This window comes from Chiloscyllium plagiosum, unplaced genomic scaffold (genome assembly GCF_004010195.1).
Source record: "Chiloscyllium plagiosum isolate BGI_BamShark_2017 unplaced genomic scaffold, ASM401019v2 scaf_28789, whole genome shotgun sequence".
Taxonomy (NCBI): domain Eukaryota; kingdom Metazoa; phylum Chordata; class Chondrichthyes; order Orectolobiformes; family Hemiscylliidae; genus Chiloscyllium; species Chiloscyllium plagiosum.
Genome location: NW_025208440.1, coordinates 7,378 through 14,621, shown reverse-complemented (window position 1 = coordinate 14,621; position 7,244 = coordinate 7,378).

Sequence of the window (7,244 nt, the reverse complement as noted above, 5' to 3'; positions counted from 1 at the left end):
CTGGTTGGATGGGGATTGGTCCATGTGTGAATGGTGGTTTGATGGGGATTGGTCAATGAGTGAATGCTTGTTGGATGGGGATTGGTCCCTGCGTTAATGCTGGTTGGATGGGGATTGGTCCATGAGTGGATGCTGATTGGATGGGGCTTGGACCCTGAGAGAATGCTGGTTGGATGGGGAGTGGTCTTTGAGTGGATGCTGGTTGGATGGGGAGTGGTACATGAGTGAATGCTGGTTGGATGGGGTTGGTCCCTTAGTGAATGCTGGTTGGATGGGGATTGGTCGCTGAGTGAATGCTGGTTGGATGGGGTTTGGTCCATGAGTGAATGCTGGTTGGATGGGGATTGGTCCTTTTGTTAATGCTGGTTGGATGGGGATTGGTCGCTGAGTAAATGCTGGTTAGATGGCGATTGGTCGCTGAGTGAATGCTGGTTGGATGGCGATTGGCTGCTGAGTGAATGCTGGTTTGGTGGGGATTGGTCCCTGAGTGAATGCTGGTTGCATGGTGATTGGTCGCTGAGTGAATGCTGGTTGGATGGGGATTTGTCCATGAGTGAATGCTGGTTGGATGGGGCTTAGACAATGAGTGAATTCTGGTTGGATGGGGATTGGTCCCTGATTGAATGCTGGTTGGATGGGGATTGGTCCCTGAGTGAATGCTGGTTGGATGGGGATTGGTCCCTGAGTGAATGCTGGTTGGATGGGGATTTGTCAATGAGTGAATGCGGGTTGGATGGGGATCGGTCCCTGAGTGAATGCTGGTTGGATGGGGATTCGTCAATGAGTGAATGCTGGTTGGATGGGGATTCGTCAATGAGTGGATGCCGGTTGGATGTGGATTGGTTCCTGAGTGAATGCTAGTTAGGTGGGGATTGGTCAATGAGGGAATGCTGGTTTGATGGCGATTGGTCAATGAGTGAATGCTGGTTGGATGGCGATTGGTCCCTGCGTTAATGCTGGTTGGATGGGGATTGGTCCCTGAGTGAATGCTGGTTGGATGGGGATTGGTCTCTGAGTGGATGCTGGTAGGATGTGGATTGGTACATGAGTGAGTGTTGGTTGGATGGGGATTGTTCCATGAGTGAAAGCTGGTTGGATGGGGATTAGTCCCTGAGTGAAAGCTGGTTGGATGGCGATTGGTCACTGCGATAATGCTGGTTGGATGGGGATTGGTCCCTGAGTGAATGCTGTTTGGATGGGGATTAGTCCCTGAGTGAAAGCTGGTTGGATGGCGATTGGTCACTGCGATAATGCTGGTTGGATGGGGATTGGTCTCTGAGTGAATGCTGGTTGCATGGGGATTGTTCCATGAGTGAATGCTGGTTGGATGGGGATTGGTCCCTGAGTGGATGCTGGTTGGATGGGGATTGGTCCATGAGTGAATGCTGGTTAGATGGGGATTGGTCAATGAGGGAATGCTGGTTGGATGGGGATTGGTCCCTGCGTTAACGCTGGTTGGATGGGGATTGGTCCATGAGTGAATGCTGGTTGGATGGGGATTGGTCCCTGAGTGAATGCTGGTTGGATGGAGATTGGTCCATGAGTGAATGCTGGTTGGATGGGGATTGGTCCCAGAGTGAATGCTGGTTGGAAGGGGATTGGTCCCTGAGTGAATGCTGGTTGGATGGGGATTGGTCCCTGAGTGGATGCTGGTTGGATGGGGATTGGTCTATGCGTGAATGTTGGTTTGATGGGGATTGGTCTCTGAGTGAATGCTGGTTTGATGGGCATTGGTCCCTGAGTGAATGCTGGTTGGATGGGGATTGGACCATGCGTTAATGCGGGTTGGATGGGGATTGGACCATGAGTGAATGCTGGTTGGATGGGGATTGGTTCCTGAGTGAATGCTGGTTGGATGGGGATTGGTCCCTGAGTGGATGCTGGTTGGATGGGGATTGGTCCATGAGTGGATGCTGGTTGGATGGGTTTGGTCCATGCGTGAATGCTGGTTGGATGGGGATTGGTCTATGCGTGAATGCTGGTTTGAAGGGGATTGGTCTCTGAGTGAATGCTGGTTTGATGGGGATTGGTCCCTGAGTGAATGCTGGTTGGATTGGGATTGGTCCATGAGTGAATGCTGGTTGGATGGGTTTGGTCCATGCGTGAATGCTGGTTGGATGGGGATTGGTCCCTGAGTGAATGCTGGTTTGATGGGGATTGGTCCCTGAGTGAATGCTGGTTGGATGGGGATTGGTCCATGCGTTGATGCTGGTTGGATGGGGATTGGTCCATGAGTGAATGCTGGTTGGATGGGGATTAGTCAATGAGTGAATGCGTGTTGGATGGGGATTCGTCAATGAGTGGTTGCTGGTTGGATGGGGATTTGTCTCTGAGTGAATGCTGGTTGGATGGGGGATTGGTCCCTGAGTGAATGCTGGTTGGATGGGGATTGGACCATGAGTGAATGCTGGTTGGGATTGGGATTGGTCCCTGAGTGAATGCTGGTTGGTTGGGGATTGGTCCCAGAGTGAATGCTGGTTGGATGGGGATTCGTCAATGAGTGGATGCTGGTTGGGTGGGGATTGGTCCGTGAGTGAATGCTTGTTGGATGGGGATTGGTCCCTGAGTGGATGCTGGTTGGATGGGGATTGGTCCCTGAGTGAATGCTGGTTTGATGGGAATTGGTCCATGAGTGAATGCTGTTTAGATGGGGATTGGTCGCTGAGTGAATGCTGGTTGGAAGGGGATTGGTCCAGAGTGGATGCTGATTGGATGGGGATCGGTCCCTGAGTGAATGTTGGTTGGATGGGGATTGGTCCCTGAGTGAATGCTGGTTGGATGGGGATTCGTCAATGAGTGGATGCTGGTTGGATGTGGATTGGTTCCTGAGTGAATGCTAGTTAGGTGGGGATTGGTCAATGAGTGAATGCTGGTTTGACGGCGATTGGTCAATGAGTGAATGCTGGTTGGATGGTGATTGGTCTCTGAGTGGATGCTGGTTGGATGTGGATTGGTCAATGAGTGGATGCTAGTTGGATGAGGATTGGTCCCTGAGTGAATGATGGTTGGATGGGGATTTGTCAATGAGTGGATGCTGGTTGGATGGGCATTGGTCCCTGAGTGAATGCTGGTTCGATGGGGATTGGTCCCTGAGTGAATGCTGGTTTGATGGGGATTGGTCAATGAGTGAATGCTGGTTGGATGGGGATTGGTCCCTGAGTGAATGCTGGTTGGATGGGGATTGGTCCATGAGTGAATGCTGATTGGATTGGGATTGGTCCCTGAGTGAATGCTGGTTGGATGGGGATTGGTCCATGTGCGAATGCTGGTTTGATCGGGATTGGTCAATGAGTGAATGCTGGTTGGATGTGGATTGGTCCCTGCGTTAATGCTGGTTGGATGGGGATTTGTCCATGAGTGAATGCTGGTTGGATGGTGATTGGTCCATGAGTGGATGCTGGTTGGATGGGGAGTGGTCTCTGAGTGGATGCTGGTTGGATGGTGAGTGGTACATGAGTGAGTGTTGGTTGGATGGGGATTGATCCCTGAGTGAATGCTGGTTTGATGGGGATTGGTCCATGAGTGAATGCTGTTTAGATGGGGATTGGTCGCTGAGTGAATGCTGTTTGGATGGGGATTGGTCGCTGAGTGAATGCTGGTTGGATGGGGACTGGTCCCTGAGTGAATGCTGGTTGGATGGGGATTGGTCCATGAGTGGATGCTGATTGGATGGGGATCGGTCCCTGAGTGAATGCTGGTTGAATGGGGATTGGTCCCTGAGTGAATGCTGGTTGGATGGGGATTCGTCAATGAGTGAATGTGGGTTGGATGGGGATTGGTCCCTGAGTGAATGCTAGTTTGGTGGGGATTGGTCAATGAGTGAATGCTGGTTTGATGGCGATTGGTCAATGAGTGAATGCTGGTTGGATGTGAATTGGTCAATGAGTGGATGCTAGTTGGATGAGGATTGGTCCCTGAGTGAATGCTGGTTGGATGGGGATTCGTCAATGAGTGGATGCTGGTTGGATGGGGATTGGTCCCTGAGTGAATGCTGGTTGGATGAGGATTGGTACCTGAGTGAGTGCTGGTTGGATGGGGATTGTTCCATGAGTGAGTGCTGGTTGGATGGGGATTGGTCCCTGAGTGAATGCTGGTTGGATGGGGATTGGTCCATGAGTGAATGCTGGTTGGATGAGGATTGGTCGCTGAGTGGATGCTGGTTGGATGGGGATTGGTCCATGAGTGAATGCTGTTTGGATGGGGATTGGTCCATGCATGAATTCTGTTTGGATGGGGATGAGACGCTGAGTGAATGCTGGTTGAATGGGGATTGGTGCCTGAGTGAATGCTGGTTGGATGGGGATTGGTCGCTGAGTGGATGCTGGTTGGAATGGGATTGGTCCCTGAGTGAATGCTGGTTGTATGGGGATTGGTCCCTGAGTGAATGCTGGTTGGATGGGGATTGGTCGCTGAGTGGATGCTGGTTTGATGGGGATTGGTCTCTGAGTGAATGCTGGTTTGATGGGGATTTGTCAATGAGTGAATGCTGGTTGGATGAGGATTGGTGCCTGAGTGGATGCTGGTTGGATGGGGATTGGTCCCTGAGTGAGTGCTGGTTGGATGGGGATTGGTCCCTGTGTTAATGCTGTTTGGATGGGGATTAGTCCATGAGTGAATGCTGGTTGGATGAGGATTGGTCCATGAGTGGATGCTGGTTGGATGGCGATTGGTCCATGAGTGGATGCTGATTGGATGGGGATCGGTCCCTGAGTGAATGCTGGTTGGATGGGGAGTGGTACATGAGTGAGTGCTGGTTGGATGGGGATTGGTCCCTGAGTGAATGCTGGTTGGAAGGGGATTGGTCCCTGAGTTAATGCTGGTTGGATGGGGATTGGTCCCTGAGTGAATGCTGGTTGGATGGGGATTGGTCCCTGAGTGAATGATGTTTGGATGGGGATTGGTCCATGAGTGGATGCTGATTGGATGGGGATCGGTCCCTGAATGAATGCTGATTGGATGGGGAGTGGTCTCTGATTGATGCTGGTTGGATGGGAGTGGTCTCTGATTGATGCTGGTTGGATGTGGATTGGTCCGTGAATGAATGCTGGTTGATGGGGATTAGTCACTGAGTGAATGCTGGTTAGATTGCGATTGGTCGCTGAGTGAATGCTGGTTGGATGGGGATTGGTCCCTGAGTGAATGCTGTTTGGATGGGGATTGGGCGCTGAGTGGATGCTGGTTGGATGGGGACTGGTCCCTGAGTGAATGCTGGTTGGATGGCGATTGGTCGCTGAGTGAATGCTGTTTGGATGGGGATTGGTCCATGAGTGAATGCTGGTTGGATGGGGATTCGTCAATGAGTGAATTCTGGTTGGATGGGGATTGGTCCCTGAGTGAATGCTGGTTGGATGGCGATTGGTCGCTGAGTGAATGCTATTTGGATGGGGATTGGTCCATGAGTGAATGCTGGTTGGATGGGGATTCGTCAATGAGTGAATTCTGGTTGGATGGGGATTGGTCCCTGAGTGAATGCTGGTTGGATGGGGATTTGTCACTGAGTGGATGCTGGTTGGATGGGGATTGGTCCCTGAGTGAATTCTGGTTGGATGGGGATTGGTCCCTGAGTGAATGCTGGTTGGATGGGGATTTGTCACTGAGTGGATGCTGGTTGGATGGGGATTGGTCCCTGAGTGAATGCTGGTTGGATGGCTGGTTGGATGGGGATTGGTCCCTGAGTGAATGCTGGTTGGATGGGGATTGGTCCCTGAGTGACTGCTGGTTGGATGGGGATTGCTCCCTGAGTGAATGCTGGTTGGATGGGGATTGGTCCCTGAGTGAATGCTGGTTGGATGGGGATTGGTCCCGGAGTGAATGCTGTTTGGATGGGGATTGGTCTGTGAGTGAATGCTGGTTGGATGGGGATTGGTCCGTGAGTGAATGCTGGTTTGATGGGGATTGGTCCATGAGTGAATGCTGGTTTGATCGGGATTGGTCCATGAGTGAATGCTGTTTGGATGAGGATTGGTCGCTGAGTGGATGCTGGTTGGATGGGGATTTGTCCATGAGTGAATGCTGTTTGGATGGGGATTGGTCCATGAGTGAATGCTGGTTGGATGGGGATTCGTCCCTGAGTGACTGCTCGTTGGATGGGGATTGGTCCCTGAGGGAATGCTGGTTGAATGGCGATTGGTCCATGAGTGGATGCTGGTTGGATGGGGATTGGTCGCTGAGTGGATGCTGGTTGGATGGGGCTTGGTCCCTGAGTGAATGGTGTTTGGATGAGGATTGGTCCCTGAGTAGATGCTGGTTGGATGGGGATTGGTCGCTGAGTGGATGCTGGTTGGATGTGGCTTGGTCCCTGATTGAATGCTGGTTGGATGGAGATTGGTCAATGAGTGAATGCTGGTTGGTCGCTGAGTGGATGCTGGTTGGATGGGGATTCGTCGCTGAGTGGATGCTGGTTGGATGGGGATTGGTCCCTGAGTGAATGCTGGTTGGATGGGATTGGTCAGTGAGTGGATGCTGGTTGGATGGCGATTGGTCGCTGAGTGAATGCAGGTTGGATGGGGATTGGTCCATGAGTGAATGCTGGTTGGCTGGGGTTTCGTCAATGAGTGAATGCTGGTTGGATGGGGATTGCTCCCTGAGTGAATGCTGGTTGGATGGGGATTGGTCCCTGAGTGAATGCTGGCTGGATGGGGATTTGTCCATGAGTGAATGCTGGTTGGATGGGGATTGGTCCCTGAGTGAATGCTGGTTGGATGGGGATTGGTCGCTGAGTGAATGCTGGTTGGATGGGGATTGGTCTCTGAGTGAATGCTGGTTGCATGGGGATTGGTCCATGAGTGAATGCTGGTTGGATGGGGGATTGGTCCCTGAGTGAATGCTGGTTTGATGGGTATTGGTCCCTGAGTGAATGCTGGTTGGATGGGGATTGGTCCCTGAGTGAATGCTGGTTGGATGGGNCTGGTTGGGTGGGGATTGGTCGCTGAGTGAATGCTGGTTGGATGGGGACTGGTCCCTGAGTGAATGCTGGTTGCATGGTGATTGGTCGCTGAGTGAATGCTGGTTGGATGGGGATTGGTCCCTGAGTGAATGCTGGTTGGATGGGGCTTCAGCAATGAGTGAAGTCTGGTTGGATGGGGATTGGTCCCTGAGTGAATGCTGGTTGGATGGGGATTGGTCCCTGAGTGAATGCTGGTTGGGTTGGGGATTGGTCCCTGAGTGAATGCTGGTTTATGGCGATTGGTCGCTGAGTGAATGCTGGTTGGATGGGGATTGGTACATGAGTGAATGCTGGTTGG